Genomic DNA, 25,161 nt, shown 5'->3' with positions numbered 1-25,161 from the left:
CTGGAGGTACCTTTGGCTGGCACAGAGTGAATAATCGGAGGTCTACCAGGGCAACTGTGGTCATCTTGGACCTGCACTGTACAGATTGCTGCCCACATCTGCAGCTCCATCCCTGCCCCAGGCAGGATAGTAAGGGCCATGAAGATTCATTAGTCCCTCTGGGGCAACTGCAGTGTAGGCCTGCATGACCTGGATTATTCCACATAGTTGTGACTCTATCCCTACCCCAGCAAAGGAGAAAGTTGGGAGAAGCCTCATGGGTCGCTGAAGCAATGAGGGCAGCTTGAGACTCCAGAGGTTGTAGCACCAAATCCATCCTTGGCTCCTCCTGCACAACCAGCAAGGAAGACAGGGCAGGATGCCTTAAAATAAGAGAAAAACTGCAACCAGAATAAATACTCTAGTAAGCCAGATGTCAAGACACCAACAAGAAATTAAAATCCACACCAAGAAACAGGAAGATATGCCCCAGTTCAATGAACAAGATAAGCCTCCAGGGAAGCGGACTTGGCCCAGTGGTTAGGGCATCCATCTACCACATGGGAGGTCTGTGGTTCAAATCCCGGGCCTCCTTGACCTGTGTGGAGCTGGCCCACATGCAGTGCTGATACACGCAAGGAGTGCCCTGCCATGCGAGGCTGTCCCCACATAGGGGTGGCCATGCGCAAGAAGTACACACCATAAGGAGAGCTGCACAGCATGAAAGAAAGTGCAGCCTGCCCAGGAATGGCACCACATACACGGAGAGCTGACACAGCAAGATGATGCAACAAAAAGAAACACAGATTCCTGTGCCGCTGACAACAGAAGCAGACATAAAGAAGAACATGCTACAAATGGACAGAGAACAAAAAAAATGGGGGGAGGGAGGAAGGGGGAGAAATAAAATAAATCTTTGGAAAAAAAAGAAAGATAAGCCTCCAGATGACAGAAAGTAGTTGAGACAACTAATCATAGATGTTCAAACAAATCTCCCTAGTGGATTCAGTGGATTCAGTGAGATGGCTAAAGAGATGAAGGATATTAAGAAGATACTGGATAAGCACAAAGAATTTGAAAGCATACATAGAAAATAGCAGATCTTATGGGAATGAAGGTGCAAAAAATGAAATTTTAAAAACTTAGAATCATATAGCAGATTTGAGGTGGCAGAAGAAAGGATTAGTGAGATTGAAGAAATGGCCTCTGAAAGGGAACATACAAAAGAATAGAATAAAAGAATGGAAAAAAATGAACAAGGTCTCAGGGAAATAAATGACAGCAAAAGTCATGCAAGCATACATGTCATGGGTGTCCCAGAAGGAGAAGAGAAGGGAAAAGGGACAGAAGGAATAATGAAAGAAGTAATGGTAGAAAATTTCCCAACCCTATTGAAGGACAGGGATATCCCTGTCCAAGGAGTACAATTAGTCCCATCCGAAAAAATCCAAATACTCATCAGAACATCAAATGCCAAAGATAGAATTCTAAGAACAGCAAGAGAAAAGCAATGCATAATATATAAGGGATACCCAATAAGATTAACTACTGATTTCTCACCAGAAACCATAGAGGCAAGAAGACAGTGGTCTGATATATTTAAGATACTACAAGAGAAAAACGTCAAGCCAAGGATATTATATCCAGAAAAGCTGTCTTTCAAAAAATGTGGGCGAGATTAGAATATTCACAGATAAACAGAAGCTGAGGGAATTTCTAAGCAAGGGACTTTCAGGAAATATTAAAGGGTGTGCTAGAGCCTGAAAAGACAAGACAGGGGAGAGAGGCCTGGAAGGGCGTCTAGAAATGAAGATTTTATCAATACAAGTAACTAAAAGTGTGAAAACAGCGGTGAAATAAAATATGAAGTATAAAACTCAGATAGTCAAGATTAACAATGTAAAGCATTTGTATTAAAAAAACTGCAACTTGATGTTAAAAGAAGTCAAAATAGGCCTAAATAATTGGAGGAACAGTCCATGCTCATGGCTTGTAAGACTGAATATTAAGATGTTAATTCTACTCAAATTGATATGCAGATTCAATGTACTCCAGATCAAAATTCCACCAGCATTTGAAAAAGAATTGAAACATGATTATCAAATTTATTTGGAAGGGTAAGGGATACTGAATAGCCAGAAACACATAAAAAGGAAAAGTGAACCCTCATCTCCAGACTTTAAATCATATTACCTAGCTATATCGGTAAAAACAGCATGTTATTGGCATAAAGAGAGACACATAGACCAATGGAACCAAATTGATGGTTCAGAAACATCTATGATCAAATGATTTTTGACTAGCCTGTCAAACCCACACAGCTTGGGCAGAGCAGTCCATTCAACAAATGGTGGTGAAAGAAATGGATACCCATAGGCAAAAGAAGGAAAGAGGACTCTTATCTCCTACGTTATCCAAAAATTAACTCGACATGGATCAAAAACCTGAAAATAAAATCAAGAAATGTAAAACTTCTTGAAGAAATTGTAGGAAAATATCTTCAAGAATTGGTGGTACAGGGTAGATTCTTTTTTTTTTTAATGTTATTTTTATTTATTTCTCTCCCCTTTCCCCCCCCAACCCCCCCAGTTGTTTGCTTTCTGTGTCCATTTGCTGTGTATTCTTCTTTGTCCACTTGTATCCTTATCAGCAGCACCAGGAATCTGTGTCTCTTTTTGTTGTGTCATCTAGCTGTGTCAGCTCTCTTTGTGTGCAGCACCACCTTGGGCAGGCTGCACTTTTTTTGTGCAATGCGGCTCTCCTTATGGGGCACACTCCTTGCATGTGGGGCTCCCCTATATGGGGATAACCCTGCATGGCATGGCACTCCTTGTGCGCATCAGCACTGCGTATAGGTCATCATATCACATGGGTCAGGAGGTCCTGGGTTTGAACCCTGGGCCTCCCATGTGGTAGGCAGATGCTTTATCAGTCGAGCCATATCCACTTCCCACCATGCCATTTTAACCACTGTAGTTTTGTAGTATGTTTTAAAGTCAATTTCATTTTTCTTTTTCATTATGTCTTTGGCTCTTCGGGGCCTCTTTCCCTTCCAAATAAATTTCATAGATTTTCAAGTTCAATAAAAAATGCTGTGTTGATTTTTATTGGGAATACATTAAATCTTTAGATCAGTTTGGTTAGGATAGATACCTTGATGATATTTAGTTTTCCTTTCCATGTACTGGGAATATTTCTTCATTTATTTAAGTCTTCCTTAATTTCTTTTAACAGTGTTGTTTTCTGTGTATGAGTCTTTTACATCTTTAGTTAAATTTATTCCTAGGTATTTGAAATTTTTATTTACTATTGTAACTGGTAATTTTTTCTTGATTTCCTCCTGAGATCCCTCATTATTGGTGTATGGAAATGCTGCTGATTTTTGTGCATTGATCTTATAATCTGTGACTTTACTGAACTCATTTATACGTTCTAGAAGCTTTTTTTTGTAGATATTTCAGAGCTATGTATAGGATCATGTCTTCTACAAAGAGTGAAATTTTGATTTTTACTTTCCAATTTGGATGCCTTTTCTATCTGGTTCTTGCCTCAGTGCTCAAGCAAGTACTTCTAATACAGTGTAAATTGGAGGGGTGATAGTAGGCATCCTTTTCTTATTCCTGATCTTAGAGGGAAAGATTTTAAGATTTCACCATTCTAAATGATGTTAGCTATGGGTCTTTCATATATGCCCTTTATCATGTTCAGAAAGTTTCCTTCTCTTCTTACCTTTTGCAGTGTTTTTATCAGGAAATTGTGCTGCATTTTGTCAAATGCTTTTTCTGCATCTGTATATATGATCATGTGATCTTTTTACTTACATCTATTTAGTGGTATATTACATTGATTGATTTTCATATGTTGAACCAACCTTGCATCCCAGAGATGAAGCCCACTTGGTCATGGTGTATAATTCCTTTAATGTTTTGTTGCATTTGTTTTTCAAGTGTTTTGTTGAGGATTTTAGCATCTAGGTTCACTAGAGAGATTGGTCTGTAATTTTCCCTTCTTGTGGTGTCTTTGTTTGACTTTGTTATCAGGGTGATGCTGGTATCATAGAATGAGTTAGGCAATGTTCCTTCTATTTTAATTTTTTGAAAGAATTTAAGCACGATTGGTGTTTGTTCTTTCCGGAATGTTTGATGGAATTCACCTGTGAAGCTATTTGGCCAGGGCTCTTCATAGTCGGGAAGTTTTTAATGACTGATTCCATCTCTTTATTTGTGATTGGTTTGTTACGCTCATCGATTTCTTCTTTCGACCTTGTAGGCTCTTTATGTGTTTCTAGAAGTTGATCCATTTCCTCTAAATTGTCCTTCTAGTTTGCATATAGTGTTTCAAAGTATCCTCTTATGATAGTCTTTATTTCTGTGGGGTCACTGGTGATATTCCCTTTCTCATTTTGTATTTTATATATTTGATCTCTCTTTTTTCTTTATTAATCTAGCTAAGCATTTGTCAATTTTATTGATCCTGCCCAAGAACCAGTTCTTTGTTTTGTTTAGTTTTCTTAGTGCTTTCCTATTTTCTATTTCATTTAGTTTTGCTCTGATCTTTCTTTCTTTCTTCTTCCTTTGATGTTAATTTCTTGTTTTTTCACTAATTGCTCTAAGTGTGCAGTTATGTCTTCGATTTTAGCTCTTTTTTTTGATGTTTGAATTTATGGCTGTGAATTTCCCTCTCAGTACAGCTTTTGCTGCATCCCATAAGTTTCAATATGTAGTGTTGTCATTTTAATTGGTTTCTAGGGAGGTATTGATTTCTTTTGAGATTTCCTCCTTGACCCACTGTTAACCTAAGAGTGTGTTGCATATCTTCCATATCTTTGTGCCTGATCTGGTTCTCTGGCCCTTGTAGATTTCCAGCTTCATTCCACTGTAGTCAGAGAAATTATTTTGTAGGATTTCAGTCCTTCTGAATTGAGACTTTTTTCTGTGGCCTAAACTGTGGTCTGTCTTGGAGAATGTTCCATGTGTGCTTGAGAAGAATATCTATCCTGCTATGTTGGGTGTAATGTTCTGTATATGCCTATTAGTTATAGAACCTCTTATATGTTATTGAAAGTCTTTGTTTCTTATTGACTCTCTGTTGAGATGTTTTGTCTAATTGTGATAATGGTATATTAAATTCCCCTGGAGTAAATGTAGAGGCATGTATTACTGCACTTAATTTTTCTGATGTTTGCCTCATGTATTTGGAGGTGCACTCATTTGGTACATAATTGTTAATGATTGTTCTTCCTTCTTGAAAGATTACCACTTTTACTAATATGTAGTGTATATCTTTGTCTTTCACAATGGTTTTGCAATTAAAGCCCATTTTGTCTGATATTACTATAGCTACTCTTGCCCTTTTTTGGTTATTGTTTGCTTGTAAGGTTGTTTTGTAGCCATTCACTTTCAACCTCCTTGTATCCCTCTGTGTACGGTGGGTTTCTTATTGACAGCATATAGATGGGTCATATTTCCTTATCCATTCTGCCAATATGTCTCTTTACAAGTGAATTTAATCCATTAACATATAGTGTTATTACTCTCAAGGGATTATTTACATTAGCAATATTTTCTTTAGGTTTATTTTACTTTTTATTTCTCTTTGTCTTTCTAGTTGTTCTTACACTCTCTTCCAACTCTGTCTCTTCTGTTCTTTCCTTTTCTCCTGCAGAACTCCCTTTAATATTCCTTGAAGGGCAAGTTTCTTACTAACATGCTCTCTTAGTCTATGTTTATCTGTGAATATTTTGAACTTTCTGTCAATTTTGAATGCTAGTTTTACTGGATAGAGTATTCTTGGCTGGAAATTTTTTTCTTTTAGTACATTATGTCATTCCACTGCCTTCTTCCCTTCATGGTTTCAGATGAGAAATCAGTACTTGGTCTTATTGAGCATCCCTTGTATGTGATGGTTTTCTTTTCTCCTGCTGCCTTCAGTATTTTTTCTTTGTCTTGAGCATTGGATAATTTGACAAGTATATTTCTTGGGGTAGGCCTCTTGGGATTTATGCTGTTTGGGGTGTATTGCACTTCCTTGACTTGTACATCCATCTTCCTCAATATCACTGGGATGATATAACCATTAAGTAGGTGGGGACTTTTGGAAGTGAGATATTGTTCGGGGACATAGCAGTGAGAGTCTGTTTTTGGGTTGAGGACAACTGGTCTTTCTAAAATTAAATATGGACAGTTGCACAGAGCTTATTATACAGAGTGATTATTGCAAACAGGACATTACAGAGAAATGCTAAGAATTTGTTCTACTTGTGATATAGATTTATTTGTAACCAAACTTTTAACTTCTTATTAAGAATTCATTTTAATTAATAGCCTCAGAAAACAAAACAACTTTGATATACTTGATCATATCTAAGCATAGATATTTTAGAGTTAACATATATTTTTTAGGAGGTACTAAGCATTTAACTGGGGACCTCATAAAAGAGAAGCAGCCACACAACCACCTTGTTACACCAAGTCCCAGCATATTCTTCTTTATCTACTCTGGTAGTAATCATCTAATGTACTTTTGCTTTGAACACACCTCTCACATCTTCCAGGTATTGGATGCCTATTCTATGTACAGTGGAACATTGTTTATAAGTGTTTTAAAGATGACTCCTAAACAACAAATTCAGTAATGTTGCTATTATCCAAATACATATTTATAAGGTACAAAATACAGTATTAAAGTAATAATATAAATTCATTGCTTTTTATGTATCTTATTTTCACTATGTGAACATTTGGCAGCCATGTGTGGACACGAAGCTGTGGCAGTCTCCAGTGGAGGTGAGGAGGTGGCATCCTCAGTTGGACACAAATCTGTGGCAACCTCAAGTGGATGGGAAGCTGTGGCAGCCATGAGTGGACACGCACATTTGGTAGCTGTCTGTGGACGTGAAGCTGTGTCAGGTTCAAGTGGGTGTGAACCGGTGGCAGCCACAGGTGGATGTGAAGCTGTGGCAGACATACTTGGACTTGAAGTTGTGGCAGCCTCAGTTGGATGTGAAACTGTGGCAGCATCAAGTGCACGTGCTGCTGTGGTAGGCACAATGGAAGTGAATGTGTGGCAGCAGAAGAAGATGAGAGGCTGTGCCAGACTTGAGCAGACATGAAGCTGTGGCAGCCTTCGGTGGACGCGAAGCTGTGGTAGCCATGAGCAGGGGCAAAGCTTTGGCATCTGTCAATGAATGCAAAAGGCCACTGTTCTCAATAGATGAAGCCTCAGAGAGGGGGTTGAACCTAAAGAGAGACAAAGATTGAGTAGGAAGACCAAAAGGAGAGTTGGGAACTGGTATTTGATCATTAATAACTGGTGTGGGGGAAGGTACAGGGGCAGAAAGGATTGGGGCCTGGCAGGCAATCAGCCAAGACAGTGACTGCTGTGGCGGTTGTACCGGGACTGGCCCAGTGACTGGGGCTTGGCGCAAGGCGTCTGTAGTCTCCACCGAAGGCAGAGAGGAAGAACTGGCAGGCTCGGGGACACTGCTCTCTGCAGAGGCCTCACTTTTACCTTCCTCCACGATGCCGTGGTCCTGTTTTTGCTCAGCCTTCTCTTCCCAGCATGAGTCTCCAGCTGCGGCTCTCCGAGGAAGCTTCAGGGCTGGGGGCTGCTCACTTCCACCCCACGACAGTGGCAGCAGCAGTGGCAATGGCAGCGGCTCAGTCCTTTCCATTTACGGGGCCTGACACTGGCTGGTGTGGGTAGAGCAGCGCTCCTTGACGGCCCAGCTGGACGAGATATTCCTGCATCTCCTCCCCTGGCTGTGAGCCTGGAGAGCTGCGGCCGTGGCTTCCCTCCAGCACGCATGGGGTGGTCTCTCTGACAGCAGCAGGAGGAGGCTGCACCAGGGAGCTGTGCTGCCCCTGGACCGCCCCTTCCAGCAGGCAGGATGCCTCCCGCAGGCCTGTCTGAGCCTGGGGTGGCCCAGTAGTGGACAAAGGAGCTCACAGACGCCTGGGCCTCCTGACACTGGCTCTCTCCTTGTCCGTCCCTACAATGGAGATGCTTGTTCCAGGTCCAGGACCGCCCTGGAAGGACGTGACCACCTCCTCGGGCTCCAGGGGCCTGGATAGGGCCCGGACGCTCCCTCTGGTGTGGGGTCCCTCTTCTGCCTGTCCTGCCCTCTGGTGTCTGCGATGCACCTCCTCCTCTGCTCGCTCTTCTCTGCCCTCTTCTGGGTCCTCTGTCCACTTTCCTTCAGGTGAAGAGGTGGGAGGTGTCTGGATGGCGCCAGCCTCCTTGGCATGACCTGCTCAGGGGCAAACACAGAAGGGACAGTTTGGGCCCTGGAGGAGGGATCCTCACTGCACAGAAGAGTAGCCAAACATCTTGGAGTTGTGAGATGACAGCACTGGCTTCAGACTCTCCCTCCTGAACACGGACGGCAGGACCCCCAGAGAGGAGCAGTGAGGGCTCCGGATGGGGTATCTCCTCTTAGGGCCAACGTAAGTCCCAGAATGTAACTTCATGGCATCCGGGTTGGACAGCCTGTGGGCAGGGCCAGGGAGGGGTGCTGGGGCAACGGGTGATCCGGATGAGCCCCAGGAGCACTGAGGAGGGGATAAACGGGTGGGCGACCCGGGCCCAGAGAAGCAGCTGCAGGGCTGGGAGCAAAGTTGGCTCAGGAAATTGCTCAGGAAGAGCTACCTGTGGCTGCCCAATCGAGGGAGTGGAGTGTGACACTCTAGAGAGGTCAACTAGCTCCCAGCGTCTCCAGGCAAAGACCACACTGGCACTGTTCAGCTCGAGGCTTTATATGCAGCATCTGGACGTGTCACAAAGGGAGGGCATGTCACAGAGGAAGGGTGTGTCACAGATGAGGGCGTGTCACAGAGAGAGGCCATGTCACAGAGGAGGGTGCATCACAGAGGGCATGTCACAGAGAGAGGGTGTGTGAGGGATGGGGAAGAGGAGAGGGAAGGGCAGACGGAAAAGGTGCAGAATGACAAACCGCTAGGCCCAGTGACCCGCCTCAGTGGTCCTCTCCAGCACCCTGTGCGGTCTTGGCATGTCTTCTCCATGGCCGTCCTGTCGATGAACATCACCAAGAGGGCCGCAGAGGTTTCCCAGAGGGCTCGCAATGCCCTGACCTGCCCAGATGCTGCACCCCACACCGTCCCTTCCTGGCACAGCTAGGTTCTCTTCTCTTCTTTCTATAAATTTTGTGAACACAACACTGAAGTTTTAGAACTTCCCTTGGGTCATGGAAATGATAATGCCCAACTCAGGATTTGAACCCCAGGCTCCGTGATTCCAGAGCTCATTCATTTAACCATCAGAGTGTAGGGCCTCCTCCTCATAGAAATTATGTGTTACCACTAAAAAATAATAATACGTAGGGTATTTAGCACCAGGGCACATCTATAATGAGCATATGCGCCGGCTTACTAGGAGCAATTATTTCATTCAACTCAAGTTCACCTTCGTCCACACTGGGCTACTGTACACTACTCAGGCGTGGGGAAGGAACCACCAATTGTCAGTGTTGCAGCAGTGGGTATTTCTCTATTATTTGATTCTTGCTGCACACTTTTTTTGGACTTGTTTGAAGGATTCATATATGTAAGGATATTTTAGATAAAATTTTATCGATCCTGGAAGGTATTTTACAATGAGTGAGGAGGCGAAGATGACAGCAGCAATGAGAGATTGATTACATTAGGGTGATAAATTATATCAGTAAATTAAGGATAATGGGTGTCAGCTTTCTTATCATTGGAAAAAGGAGTTTATTATATAGAGAGGGGGAAGCAGACTTGGTCCAGTGGTTAGGGCGTCCGTCTGCCACATGGGAGGTCCGCGGTTCAAACCCCAGGCCTCCTTGACCCATGTGGACCTGGCCCATGCACAGCGCTGATGCGTACAAGGAGTGCCCTGCCACGCAGGAGTGTCCCCCATGTAGGGGAGCCCCACATGCAAGGAGTGCACCCCGTAATGAGAGCTGCCAGAGGAAAAGAAAGTGCAGCCTGCCTGGAAATGGGGCCACACACATGGAGAGCTGACACAACGAGATGATGCAATAAAAAGAAACATAGATCCCTGTGCTGCTGACAACAGAAACGGACATAAAGAACACACAGCAAATGGACACAGAGAGCAGACAACTGGGGCAGGGTGGGGGGAGGGGAGAGAAATAAAAATAATATAGAGAGAAAGAAACTAGGATAAAGCCTGTGGTAATGAATTGGATTGTGTATGTACAAGTTCACGCACCTAAGTCATGATATTCTTAGCAAATGATGCTTTGAAAAAAAAAGTATAAAAGTTGTCTTTACAGAATTATCTACATTAATAAGTGTCAATTTCCATGTTGACTCAAATCCTTTGAGGAGTGTTCCTAAAATATTAGAGTATTCCAAGGTCTATTCTCTATAGCATAACAGGCTGTATTCTTCTTAAGACAGAGCCATATCCATCTTGTTAACCACTGGATTCACCTATATATAGACGAGTGCCTGGCACAAAGTATGAGATTAGATGAATGTTAATAGGAATATTTAATATATACCATATGTATTCTCTAAACATGTCGAGTATGATACTAAAATCTAATAAATTATAGTTATAATTTTATGCAAAATATAAATATATATTGAAATACATAGTGTAAGTTTTATATAAATAATATTGAGTGCCTAGTATATGGTAGGCCCTGCATTAGGTGATTCTGTTTCATCCTATTTATTCCTTACAAAAATGAGATGTTTTTGTTATTTTATGCCCATTTTAGAGAGGAGAAAACTACAGCTTAAGAGTTGTGAATTGACGCAAATTTCCCGGACTTCATTCCAGTGGCGTATTTTCCAAGTTGGACATACAGCACCATGGTGTGTGCTGTGGGAAATAAGTGAATGACTGCTACAAAACCTCCTGGATCATTAAGTTTACTTTAAGTATTGTTTTACAAAAGCAATATTATAGTATAAACCATAAAACTTGTTTGAAATTTTCAAAAGCATATAAGAAACATTAAAGAAATTTAAAGTCCACTGCTTATTATGTCAACTGTCCATATATTTGCTTAAGGTACGTGTGTATTAGGCAAGAACTGAACTCAGCTACATTAAAGGGAAAACTGAAATACCAGTGCTTTATTTAAGGGAGGGTTTTATTGTGATGTCTGGAGCTTGACAGTCTCATGCTGGCAATGAGGCCCCACGATGTCACTGGGAGCCCAACTCCCTCTATCACTGGGCTCAGCAAGCCCCATCTCGGGCTGGTCACTTCATGGTCACAAGCTGTCTGCTATTCTGCCTCCACTACTGCATCTGTGTTCTAGACGTAGAGTACTAGTGGAAAAGGACAAAAGTTTAAGGCACAAGCCAACCAAGTTTGTCCCCTTTTAAATGATTTCTTGGAAGTACAAACTAAAATCTTCCTCTTCAACTCCTTAGCTAGAATTGTTTCATGTGGGAAACTATAGCTGCGAGGTAGGTTGGAAAAAATAGTTTTTAGCTGGCCAATTGCCACACCCAAACAAATTGTGATTGTGATTGTAAGGAAGTGGGTGAAAATGTTGCCCTGATAATAATCTGAATGCAAGTGGTGGCTAGAATAGGGCTTTGTCATGCTTTGGAGACAAGTCTATTGCTCATCATTGAATGTCTGCCCTAAGAATTAAGCCTCCTGCAAATGGAGTATGCTTTATTCTACAGATTTGGTAAGGATTGTTCTAATTCTTAACAATACAGTCCGTGAGGATAGTCCTATCCCTTTCAGAATCTACTGACTGCTGCTGGAACTTGCAAGCAGATCATTGATTTAAGACTCCGTAACTTGAGCTGAAGCTTTGCGTCTCTGAAATGAGGAAAGATACTCAAGCTAGGAATGTTCCATTCTCTGCTGATCCTGTGAGTGGTCTCCGCTTTTTATTATTTACAGTGAAAATTGTTCTTTTAATTTCTGAGAACTTGGCTCAAATCATTTAACTGTGGAGAGGCTTTAAAAACCTGAATCATGAAATAAAATGTAGTATATACATACAATGTAAGAAGGAATACAATACTAACACATGGGATAACATGGATGAATCTTGAGGACCTTATGTTGAGTGAAGCAAGCCAGGCATTGTAGGACAAATACTACAGGACCTCTCTGTTATGAATTAAGCAAATCAAGCTGTCTCACAGAGCTAGAGACTGGAAGATAGGCTTACAGGAAATAGAGGGGGCGAGGAAGGTGGTGAACGAATACCCACACATATGATAAAGTGGAGGTAAGTAGTTGTGCAGTGAGGGGATGACAGGAGTATACCATGTCAGCTGGCCCTACTTTGGAGTTTGCGTTTCTGTGTGATGGAGCTGGACTGAGATGTGATCTTTGTTCAAAAGTCTCTCCTGTTACTTTTACCGGATCTGTAGTTGGTGCTGGGGTTTAGTGTATACCCAGGGGACCTGAATCTCTGGACTAACCATGTGATAGCCAGGCCCTGAGCCTCAACAGACTTGCAACTCCTACACTCTGGTTGATTGGACTTACCCCACTCAGCTAACATGGAAGTGAAGAAGGTCAACCCCCACACCAGGGAGCCAAGAGTGCCTACAACTGCAAGCAGGAGAATTGCATCCAGCATCCATGTGGAATCTAAGCCCCATCTTGATATAGATATGGAGTGGACACAACCATTCCAGGGTCACAGGATGGAGGAATAGAGTATGGATTAGAGCGGACTTACTGATATTCTATTCATGAAGTATTGTGATTAGTAATTGAAGAAAATGTGGCATTGGTGTGGTGAAAGTTGCCATGGCGGCTGCTGGGGGTAGGGAGTGTGAGGAAGAGATGTGATGTGGGGGCATTTTTGGGGGTTGGAGTTGTGCTGGGTGGTGCTGCAGGGACAGTTACTGGACATTGTGTGTCCTCCCATGGCCTACTGGGTGGACTGTGGGAGAGTGTAGGCTATGATGTGGACCACTGACCATGAGGTGCAGTGGTGCTCAGAGATGTATTCACCAAGTGCAATGAATGTCTCATGATGATGGAGGTTGTTGTTATGGGGGGAGGAGTGGGGTGTTGGGTGTGACGGGGGTATATGGGAACCTCATATTTTTTTAATGTAACAACAAAAAAAGACCAAAAATAATGAAATAAAAAAATAGAGGAACTGTTGCAAATAGAAATATAGGGCTCTATTGCTTTTATTATTGGGGTCATTCAAAGGAATGTATTATACACCATCTAACATGTGCCAGAATTACAGATATAGCATAATGGTTTTGTTTTGATAAGTTCTGAGAATATCACAAAGATGAAGAATGTGGAGTAAAATTCCTCAAGTGGACATGTAAAGAAGCAATGAAAAACTGTAGTACTCTTTCTGTTTCCTCAAGGATAACCATCATGCAATTGGAAATTGGGAAAATCAAATTCTAATCTTTGGAGCCATGTGCGCAAGTGGTTGAATGCCTGTCTTCCAAATGGAAGGCCCTGGGTCCTGTTCCTGGGCTTCCTGAAAATGCAAGCAAAAAACAAACAACAAGCAAAAATAATGCAAAAATCAACTCAGGGAAGCCAATGTAATTCAGTGGTTGAGCACCAGCTTTCTATATACAAGGCCCTGGCTTCTACCCAAGGCCAGTACCTCAAAAGAAAAAAAATAGCAAACATTTTCGTTTACCATATGTGGTAGTTTGAAATGTGCAGTGAAGCTTGGTTGCCACTGTGGGCCCCAAGGGGAAGGGGAAAGAGGAACAGAATACATGGAAGAGAGGGTAACCAGGGGGCAATGGAAGTGTTGTGCATGATCGTGCAATGATGGATACAGGCTACATTAAATATCACCCAAAATTTATAAAGGCATATAGTCTAAAATGTAAACCATAATGTAATAATGGGTAGTAGCTATATTTCAGTATTTGTACATCAGTTGTAGGAAATGTAACATCCACATGTGAAAATACCCTTGCTGTGGTAAAGGGAAAACAGGGTGGATGTTGGGTATATCAGAGTCCCTTACATTTTATATTTGACTTTAAAATGACCTAAAACTTTTTGGAAGACATAATACAAAAAATCTGATGTAAGACACAGCGGAAGAAATGGAAGAGATTGCCTTGCCACTGTACATGCACAACAACACCAATTACAGTGGCAAAAGGCAAAACATCAAAAAATTTTTTACTTTTTTCATTTTTGATACCCCAAATTATTTTTTACTTTTAGTTTTTCTAAATTATTATGTATTTTATTTCTTATCTTTAAATCTATCATTACTATTCAATTTTCCTATTAATTGAATTTGGCAATGTATTAGGCTCCATTTTTGAAGAGGTTTTGGATCACAGAGGGGTTCAACTATGGCAGGGGAGGAGCACTGTTATGGGGTGTCATTGACAGCAGATGCATGGGTGGGAGGGAGTTCTCCAGGGCATACATGTATGGTGTGTGTGTGTGTGTGTATATATACGTTCAGATGTTAATCGTGTATTGACATAGTAGGTAGAATTTCACATGACAACTGAGGGAGTGCTGAGTTCACATCCTGGGGAGCTCTGTCACATCCCCCAATGGAAGAGGAACAATCCACCAAGAGCAAAGGCAAAGACCAGTGGAGAAGGATGGTCCAATGATGGGCCCTTGATACTGATGACTATGCTTATGAGCCTGAGCTGTAGGGAACCTAAGAGTTAACTACTGAAAGCCTCCATGTTGCTCAAATGTGGCCATGCTCTAAGTCAAACTAGGCATGTAAATGCATTACCTTCCCCCAGAGCAGGATATGACTCCCAGGGATGAACCTTCATGGTAGTGAGGGTATTTTTACCAAGCACTGCCTGGCGATGCAACAAGAAATAGACATTGACTGAAAGGGGGAAATGGTGAAGAGAAATGAGTTTATAAAGCTAAGAGACTTCAAAATGAGTCAGGAGCTCATCAGAAGGGTCGCACTTATGCACATTTCAGCAGAATCTCAGAGACAGCCAAAGTAGATACAACCCAAAGTAGTGGTGCTCCTGAGGGCTATGGAGACACCCAGGGCCATTGGCCATGACAGATGGCTCTGGAGTTCAGTGCCTTGCCAGTGGGCCCTACATTGAAATTTGTGCTCCTGAGTGTGATGGAGTTGGACTCAGATATGACTTTTCTACACCTGACTCTTCTGTCACTGTTACTGAACCTGTGGTTGGCATTGGGGTTGGTGTATACACAGGAGACTTGAATCTCTGGACTGTCCATGTGTCAGCCTGGTACCAAGCCTGAGCAGAGTTGAAACACCTACTGGCCAGTTTGTTGGACATACCCAGGTCAACTAACAAGGAGGGGAGGATGGTTAACCCCACACCAAGAAAGTCTACAATTGAAAGCACGAGACTCCCATCCATCAGTCATGTGGGATCTAAGCTCCTTCTCAAATTAGAGGTGGAGAGGGCATCGTAATCCCAGGGACCTCAGGATGGAGGAATAAAATATGGATAAGAGTGAACTTACGAGTATTCTAGTATAGAATTATTGTGACTGTAGCAATGGAAGAAATTGTACTATTAATGTGGAGCCAGTGACCACAGGAGTTGCCAAAGGCAGGGAGAGGGAAAAAGAGGTATAATATGGGGTCATTTTCAGGACTTGGGAGTTGTCCTGAATGATATTGCAGGGACAGAGGCATGACATTATATATCCTGTCATAACACTGAATGGACTGGGAGAGAGTGTAAACTAAAATGTAAACTATAATCCATGCTGTGTAGCAGTGCTCCAAAATGTATTCATCAAATGCAATGAATATACCACACTAATGAAAGATGTTGTTGATGGAGAGGAGTGGGGGAAGCGGGAGTGGGGTATTTGGGAACCTCTTATATTTTTAAATGTAACATTTTCTGTGATTTATGTATTTGAAAAATATATAATAAGAAATTAAATATAAAAAAACTGAATCATGAAATGCAATTTACTCAAAGTGACTCTACTATGGACAAATTTCTCATCAAAGAAAGTCCACATTAGCTCAGTCATATTGATCCAAGGTACAAGCCTTGGAGCCTTTTTGTTTTTTCTGAAAAAGCAAAATCCTTAAACCAAGATTGATGGGATTGTCCCATCCCCAGGTGCTCCTTATTGTTATTTTTATTTAATCATATTGTGATCCATGGTGAACAAGGTCCTGCCAACAAAAGGGAGGACAGCACATGATTATCAGCAATCTGTTAGAATTACTTCAAAATACATGGAAACCTTCTCAGGACACAAATCTGAAAATCCAGAGACTCAAATGGGATTTGCTCAGGCTTAGCTCTTTTAGGGGAAAACAAATCTCACTTTTCCTAGTGAAGGCAGGGTACAGTTATTACAATCCCTCCTGCTATAATCCAGCATTTTCAATTCACGCAAATCCCACTTAAAATACAGAATTTAGAGGACACAAGAAGTACGCAGAATGAAAATAAGATACATAAAAAGCAATGAATTTATATTATTACTTGAATACTGTATTTTGTACCTTATAAATATGTATTTGGATATATATTTATTCAGGAGTCATCTTTAAAACACTTATAAACAATGTTCCACTGTACATAGAATAGGCATCCAATACCTGGAAGAGGTGAGAGGTGTGTTCAAGGCAAAAGTACATTAGATGATTACTAACAGAGTAGAGAAAGAAGAATATGATGGGACTGGGTGTAACAAGGTGGTTGAGTGGCTGCTTCTCTTGTATGAGGTCCCCAGTTAAATCCTTAGAACCTCCTAAAAAATATATGTTAACTCTAAAATATCTATGCTTAGATATGATCAAGTATATCAAAGTTGTTTTGTTTTCCAAGGCTATTAATTAAAATGAATTCTTAATAAGAAGTTAAAAGTTTGGTTACAAATAAATCTATATCACAAGTAGAACAAATTCTTAGCATTTCTCTGTAATGTCCTGTTTGCAATAATCACTCTGTATAATAAGCTCTGTGCAACTATCCATGCGACGGCTTGCTCGGTCGGTAGAGGTGGGGTCTGGCTGCGGACGAGGGGTCGGTCCCGCTTGGGATGAGGGGTCAGTCCCACTTGGGACGAGGGGTCGGTCCGGCAGCAGACGAGGGATCGGTCTCACAAGGGGTTGCGCGGTTCGGCTGATGGGGTCGCCCGGCAAAGCCGGCGACGAAGGGGTCGCCCGGAGAAGCCGGCGACGAAGGGGTCACCCGGAGAAGCAGGCGACGAACTGGGGACAAGGGAGGCCAGGCCCTTGTCGGGGGCTCTCAGGACTGGAGGGCGCACGGCAGAAGAACTACCGCGGAGACAAGGTAAACACGCAAGTCCAACTTTATTGAGGTAGAGGCAACAGTTTTATAGGGGCTGGGGAAGGCTGATTGGTCGAAGCCACGCCCTGTTCTGATTGGTTGCCGGTGAAAGGTCAGTGGGCAGTACTGGACGGGGGAGGGGTGGTGGTTAGGGATTGGCTGTCGCTGTTGCTGGGGGAAGGGGCAGGGTTTAGGGATTGGTGGCTGCTGTTGCTGGGGTGGAGGGCAGACTTGAGTTTCCCACCCACGCCTGGCTGTTGCTGCTGTCAGGGGAAGGGAAAAGGGCAGACTGGATTTTTCCGCCCTGCACCTGCGCAGGGAGAAGGAAGAGGAAGGGTACTGCCCCACAGGCATCGTGTGGCGCCACCCGGGAGGAGGGGCGGCCGCGGAAGCATGGCTGCCGAGAAGGGGAGACCCAAGGGCACTCTGCGCCCATGCCGAGCTCCCTTCAGGGGTGGCAGTGAGTCCGACCAGCCACCCTATTATGGGGGCAGCGGCTTGGCCTGCCGCGGCTGCTCCCCCGCCAGGCCAGCAAACCACACTTCAGCCCGAGGGGTGACCACATATCCATATTTAATTTTAGAAAGACCAGTTCTCCTCAACCCAAAAACAGACTCTCACTGCTATGTCCTCGAACAATGTCTCACTTCCAAAAGTCCCCACCTATTTAATGGTTATATCATCCCAGTGATATTGAGGAAGATGGATGTACAAGTCAAGGAAGCGCAACACACCCCAAACAGCGTAAATCCCAAAAGGCCGACCCCAAGAAATATACTTGTCAGATTATCCAATGCTCAAGACAAAGAGAAAATACTGAAGGCAGCAGGAGAAAAGAAAGCCATCACATACAAGGGATGCTCAATAAGACCAAGTACTGATTTCTCATCTGAAACCATGAAGGGAAGAAGGCAGTGGAATGACATAATGCACTAAAAGAAAAAAAATTCCAGCCAAGAATACTCTATCCAGTAAAGCTAGCATTCAAAATTGACAGAAAGTTAAAAATATTCACAGATAAACATAGACTAAGAGAGCATGTCAGTAAGAAACCTGCTCTTCAAGAAATATTAAAGGGAGTTCTGCAGGAGAAAAGGAAAGAACAGGAGAGACAGAGTTGCAGGAGAGTGTAAGACCAACTAGAAAGACAAAAAGAGAAATAAAAACAAGTAAAATAAACCTAAAGAAAATATCGCTAATGTAAATAATCCCTTGAGAGTAATAACACTAAATGTTAAAGGATTAAATTCACCTGTGAAGAGACAGATTGGCAGAATGGATAAGGAAATATGACCCATCTATATGCTGTCAATAAGAAACCCACCGTACACACAGGGATACAAGGAGGTTGAAAGTGAATGGCTGCAAAACAACCTTACAAGCAAACAATAACCAAAAAAGGGCAAGAGTAGCTATAGTAATGTCAGACAAAATGGACTTTAATTGCAAAACAATTGTGAAAGACAAAGATACACACTACATATTAGTAAAATGGTAATCTTTCAAGAAGAAAGAACAATCATAAACATGTATGTACCAAACCAGTGTACCTCCAAATACATGAGGCAAACATCAGAAAAATTAAGTGCAGTAATACATGCCTCTACACTTATCCCGGGGGTCTTTAATATACCATTATCACAATTAGACAAAACATCTCAACAGAGAATCAATAAGAAACAAAGACTTTCAATAACATATAAGAGGTTCTATAACTAATAGGCATATACAGAACATTACACCCAACATAGCAGGATAGATATTCTTCTCAAGCACACATGGAACATTCTCCAAGACAGACCACAGTTTAGGCCACAGAAAAAAGTCTCAATTCAGAAGGACTGAAATCCTACAAAATAATTTCTCTGACCACAGTGGAATGAAGCTGGAAATCTACAAGGGCCAGAGAACCAGATCAGGCACAAAGATATGGAAGTTATGCAACACACTCTTAGGTAAACAGTGGGTCAAGGAGGAAATTTCAAAAGAGATCAAAACCTACCTAGAAACCAACTAAAATGACAACACTACATATCGAAACTTATGGGATGCAGCAAAAGCTGTACTGAGAGGGAAATTCACAGTCATAAATTCAAACATCAAAAAAATAAGAGCTAAAATCGAAGACATAACTGCACACTTAGAGCAATTAGTGAAAAAACAACAAATTAACATCAAAGCAAGAAGAAAGAAAGAAAGAAAGATCAGAGCAAAACTAAATGAAATAGAAAATAAGAAAGCACTAAGAAAATTAAACAAAACAAATAACTGGTTCTTGGGCAGGATCAATAAAATTGACAAATGCTTAGCTAGGCTAATAAAGAAAAAAGAGAGATCAAATATATAAAATACAAAATGAGAAAGGGAATATCACCAGTGACCCCACAGAAATAAAGACTATCATAAGAGGATACTTTGAAACACTATATGCAAACTAGAAGGACAAGTTAGAGGAAATGGATCAACTTCTAGAAACACATAAAGAGCCTACAAGGTCGAAAGAAGAAATCGATGAGCGTAACAAACCATTCACAAATAAAGAGATGGAATCAGTCATTAAAAACCTCCCGTCTATGCAGAGCCCTGGCCAAATGCCTTCACAGGTGAATTCTATCAAGCATTCTGGAAAGAACAAACACCAATCTTGCTTAAATTCTTTCAAAAAATTAAAATAGAAGGAACATTGCCTAACTCATTCTATGATACCAACATCACCCTGATAACAAAGTCAAACAAAGACACCACAAGAAGGGAAAATTACAGACCAATTTCTCTAGTGAACCTAGATGCTAAAATCCTCAACAAAACACCTGAAAAACAAATGCAACAAAACATTAAAGGAATTATATACCATGACCAAGTGGGCTTCATCTCTGGGATGCAAAGTTGGTTCAACATATAAAAATCAATCAATGTAATATACCACTAAATAGATGTAAGTAAAAAAATCATGATCATATATACAGATGCAGAAAAATCATTTGACAAAATGCAGCACAATTTCCTGATAAAAACACTGCAAAAGGTAAGAAGAGAAGGAAACTTTCTGAACATGATAAAGGGCATATATGAAAGACCCATAGCTAACATCATTTAGAATGGTGAAATCTTAAAATCTTTCCCTCTAAGATCAGGAATAAGAAAAGGATGCCCACTATCACCCCTCCTATTTAACACTGTATTAGAAGTACTTGCTTGAGCACTGAGGCAAGAACCAGATAGAAAAGGCATCCAAATTGGAAAGTAAAATGTCAAAATTTCACATTTTGTAGAAGATATGATCCTATACACAGCCCTGAAATACCTACAAAAAAAGCTTCTAGAACTTATAAATGAGTTCAGTAAAGTCACAGATTATAAGATCAATGTACAAAAACCAGCAGCATTTCTGTACACCAATAATGAGGGATCTCAGGAGGAAATCAAGAAGAAATTACCAGTTACAATAGTAAATAAAAATTTCAAATACCTAGGAATAAATCTAACTAAAGATGTAAAAGACTCATACACAGAAAACTACACAACACTGTTAAAAAAAATTAAAGACTTAAATAAATGAAGAAATATTTCCAGTAAATGGAAAGGAATACTAAATATCATCAAGGTATCTATCCTACCCAAACTGATCTAAAGATTTAATGTCATCCCAATAAAAAGCAACACAGCATTTTTTATTGAACTTGAAAAACTATGAAATTTATTTGGAAGGGAAAGAGGCCGAAAGAGCCAAAGACATAATGAAAAAGAAAAATGAAATCGACTTTAAAACATACTACAAACCTACAGTGGTTAAAACGGCATGGTGGGAAGTGGATTTGGCTCGACTGATAAAGCATCTGCCTACCACATGGGAGGCCCAGGGTTCAAACCCAGGACCTCCTGACCCATGTGATGTGATGACCAATAGACAGTGCTGATGCACACAAGGAGTGCCATGCCATGCAGGGTTATCTGCAGCATAGGGGAGCCCCACATGCAAGTAGTGTGCCCCATAAGGAGAGCTGCATCACATGAAAAAAGTGCAGCCTGCCCAAAATGGTGCTGCACACACAGAGAGCTGACACAGCTAGATGACACAACAAAAAGAGACACAAATTTCCAGTGCTGCTGATAAGAATACAAGTGGGCAAAGAAGAACACACAGCAAATGGACACAGACAGCAAACAAATGGGGGGGGGGTGGGTGGGAAAGGGGAGAGAAATAAAAAAATAAACCTAGAAAAAAAAGAATCTACCATGTACCACCAGGTCTTGAAGATAGTTTCCTATAATTTCTTTGAGAAACTTTACATTTTTAAATTTTATTTTCAGATTTTTGATCCACTTCAAGTTAATTTTTGGATAAGGTATGAGATAGGAGTCCCTTTTCCTTCTTTTGCCTATGGGTATCCATTTCTTTCACCACCATTTGTTGAATGGACTGTTCTGCCCAAGCTGTGTGGGTTTGACAGGTTGGTCCAAAATCATTTGACCATACATGTTTCTGAACCATCAATTTGGTTCCATTGGTCTATGTGTCTCTCTTTATGCCAATAGCATGCTGTTTTTACCAATATAGCTAGGTAATATGATTTAAAGTCTGGAGATGAGGGTTCACTTTTCCTTTTTATGCTGTTTCTGGCTATTCAGTATCCCTTACCCTTCCAAATAAATGTGATAAGTGTTTTCAATTCTTTTTAAAATGCTGGTGGAATTTTGATCTCGATTGCATTGAATATGCATATCAATTTGAGTAGAATTGACATCTTAATGATATTTAGTTTTATGATCCATGAGCGTGGACTGTTCCTCCAGTTTAGGCCTACTTTGACTTCTTTTAACATCGAGTTGCAGTTTTTTGAATACAAATGCTTTACATTGTTAAGTTTAATCTTGACTATTTGTGTTTTATCCTTTATATTTTATTTTCACCGCTGTTTTCACACTTTTAGTTACTTGTATTGATAAAATCTTCATTTCTAGACGCTCTTCCAGGCCTCTCTCCCCTGTCTTGTCTTTTCGGGCTCTAGCACACACTTTAGTATTTCCTGAAAGTCCCTTGCTTAGAAATTCTCTCAGCTTCTGTTTATCTGTGAATATTCTAATCTCACCCTCATTTTTTGAAAGACAGCTTTTCTGGATATAATATCCTTGGCTTGACGTTTTTCTCTTGTAGTATCGTAAATATATCAGACCACTGTCTTCTTGCCTCCATGGTTTCTGGTGAGAAATCAGTACTTACTCTTATTGGGTATCCCTTATATATTATGCATTGCTTTTCTCTTGCTGTTCTTAGAATTCTGTCGTTGGCACTTGATGTTCTGATGAGGATGTGTCTTGGAGTTGGTCTATTTGGATTTTTTCGGATTGGACTATATTGTACTTCTTGGACAGGGATATCCCTGTCCTTCAATAGGGTTGGGAAATTTTCTACCATTACTTCTTTCATTATTCCTTCTGCCCCTTTTCCCTTCTCTTCTCTTTCTGGGACACCCATGACATGTATGCTTGCATGACTTTTGCTGTCATTTATTTCCCTGAGACCTTGTTCGTTTTTTTTTTCATTCTTTTCTTCATCGATTCTTTTGTAGGTTCCCTTTCAGAGACCATTTCTTCAAGCTCACTTACCTGTTCTGCTGCTGCCTCAAACCTGCTATATGATTTCAATTTTTTTAAATTTCATTTTTTGCACCTTCATTCCCATAAGATCGGCTATTTTTTATGTATGCTTTCATGTTCTTCTTTGTGCTCATCCAGTAGCTTCTTACTATCCTTCATCACTTTAGCCATCTCACTGAATCTACTAGGGAGATTTGAACATCTATGATTAGTTGTCTCAACTCCTTTTTGTCATCTGGAGGCTTATCTTTTTTTTCCCCCAAAGATTCATTTATTTTATTTCTCTCCCCTTCCCCCCCTCCAGTTGTCTATTCTCTGTGTCCATTTGCTGCATGTTCTTTTTGTCCGCTTCAGTTGTTGTCAGCGGCATGGGAATCTGTATTTCTTTTTGTTGTGTCATCTTGCTGTGTCAGCTCTCCGTGTGTGTGGCGCCATTCCTGGGCAGGCTGCACTTCCTTTCGTGCTGGGCAGCTCTCCTTATGGCACGTATTCCTTGTGCATGGGGCTCCCCTATGCAGGGACACCCCTGCGTGGCAGGGCACTCCTTGTGTGCATCAGCACTGTGTGTGGGCCAGCTCCACACAGGTCAAGGAGGCCTGGGGTTTGAACCACAGACCTCCCATGTGGTAGACGGATGCCCTAACCACTGGGCCAAGTCTGCTTCCCTGGAGGCTTATCTTGTTTATTTAACTGGGGCATATCTTCCTGTTTCTTGGTGTGGATTTTAATTTCTTTTTGGTGTCTTGGCATCTGGCTTACTAGTGTATTTATTCTGGGTGCAGTTTTTCTCTTATTTTAAGGCTTCCTGCTCTGTCTTCCTTGCTGGTTGTGCAGGAGGAGCCAAGGATGGAGACGGTACTACAACCTCTGGAGGCTCAAGCTGCCCTCATTTTTTCAGCGACCCATGAGGCTTCTCTCAACTTTCTCCTTTGCCGGGGTAGAGACAGAGTCACAGCTATGTGGAATAATCCAGGTCATGCAGGCCTACACTGTAGTTCCCACAGAGAGACTAATGAATATTCATGGCCCTTTCTCCCATGCCTGGGGCAGGGATGGAGCTCCAGGTGTGGGCAGCAATCTGTGCAGTGCAGGTCCAAGATGACCACAGTTGCCCTGGTAGACCTCCGATTATTCACTCTGTGCCAGCCAAAGGTACCTGCAGTTCTCTGGATAGGCTGGTGCAGGGCCCACTAGCCTCATCCCTGACAAGGGTGGCGTCGAATCCTAGTGTAGGGTTGCAGGCCTATCTAGGTGAAAGAAACTGGTTCCTACCATCACTGTGATTTTTGGTCAGCCCAATTTTCCCTCATGCTGGGGATGGAATAAAAATGGCAGCTACTGGTGGCAGACTTGGGCCAGTGGTTTGGGCATCCGTCTACCACATGGGAGGTCTGCAGTTCAATCCCTGGGCCTCCTTGACCCTTGTGCAGCTGGCCAATGCACCATGCTGATGGACACAAGGAGTGCCGTGCCATGTAGGGGTATCCCCCGCATAGGGGAGCCCCCCACACAAGGAGTGCACCCCATGAGGAGAGCCGTCCAGTGCGAAAGAAAGTGCAGCCTGCCCAGGAATGGACAGCTGACACAAGATGATGCAACAAAAAGAAACACAGATTCCTGTGCCGCTGACAACAACAGAAGCGGACAAAGAAGAAGACGCAGCAAGAAGACACAGAGAACAGACAACTGCAGTGGGGGGGAAAGGGGAGAGAAATAAATAAATTAAATCTTTAATAAAAAAATGGTGGCTACTCAACTCTTTCTGACTTGGGCAGATTCACACTTCAGCTGTTCCTAGGGTTTTGCCTTAGCCAACTGAGTTTACTAATCAGTAGCCGAAATCAGTAGCCGAATTGGTGGTCTCCTCCTCCCCTGTTTTTGGTAAACGGAGCTTCCAATACGAGGCACAAAACAGCTCCTGGGGTGACTTGCACTGCCAAAGTAAGGTAATCACCAGCCTCCATGGCTTGGCTGGTAATTTCCTGGAAAGCCCGGCACAGGTCACAGCAGCTTCCTCCCTGCTGGAGGAGGGGCTGGGGCTTAGGCTAGAGTACAATGTGATCTGGATGGAAAGAAGCCGGTCCCCACTGGCACTGGCATTTTCACTCTGGTCCACATCCCCTCGTGCCAGGCGTGGAGTTAAGATGGTGGCTCTTGGCCTCTTTGTGACTTTGATAGGCTCAACCTTCAGCTGTTCTTATGGTTATACTTCAGCCTGCTGAATTCACTCATCAATAGCTGAAGTTGGTGCCCAACCATCTCTTCCTCCCCCATTTTTTGGAAGTGGAGTTTTCAATACCAGGTGCGGAACAGCTCCCGAGGCAGTTTGTGCCTCCAGTGGAGCTCTACTTATGAATCT

The sequence above is a fragment of the Dasypus novemcinctus genome, chromosome 12 (assembly GCF_030445035.2).
Source record: "Dasypus novemcinctus isolate mDasNov1 chromosome 12, mDasNov1.1.hap2, whole genome shotgun sequence".
Taxonomy (NCBI): domain Eukaryota; kingdom Metazoa; phylum Chordata; class Mammalia; order Cingulata; family Dasypodidae; genus Dasypus; species Dasypus novemcinctus.
The sequence above is the reverse complement of the archived record's forward strand: the minus strand, read 5'-3'. Positions refer to the sequence as shown.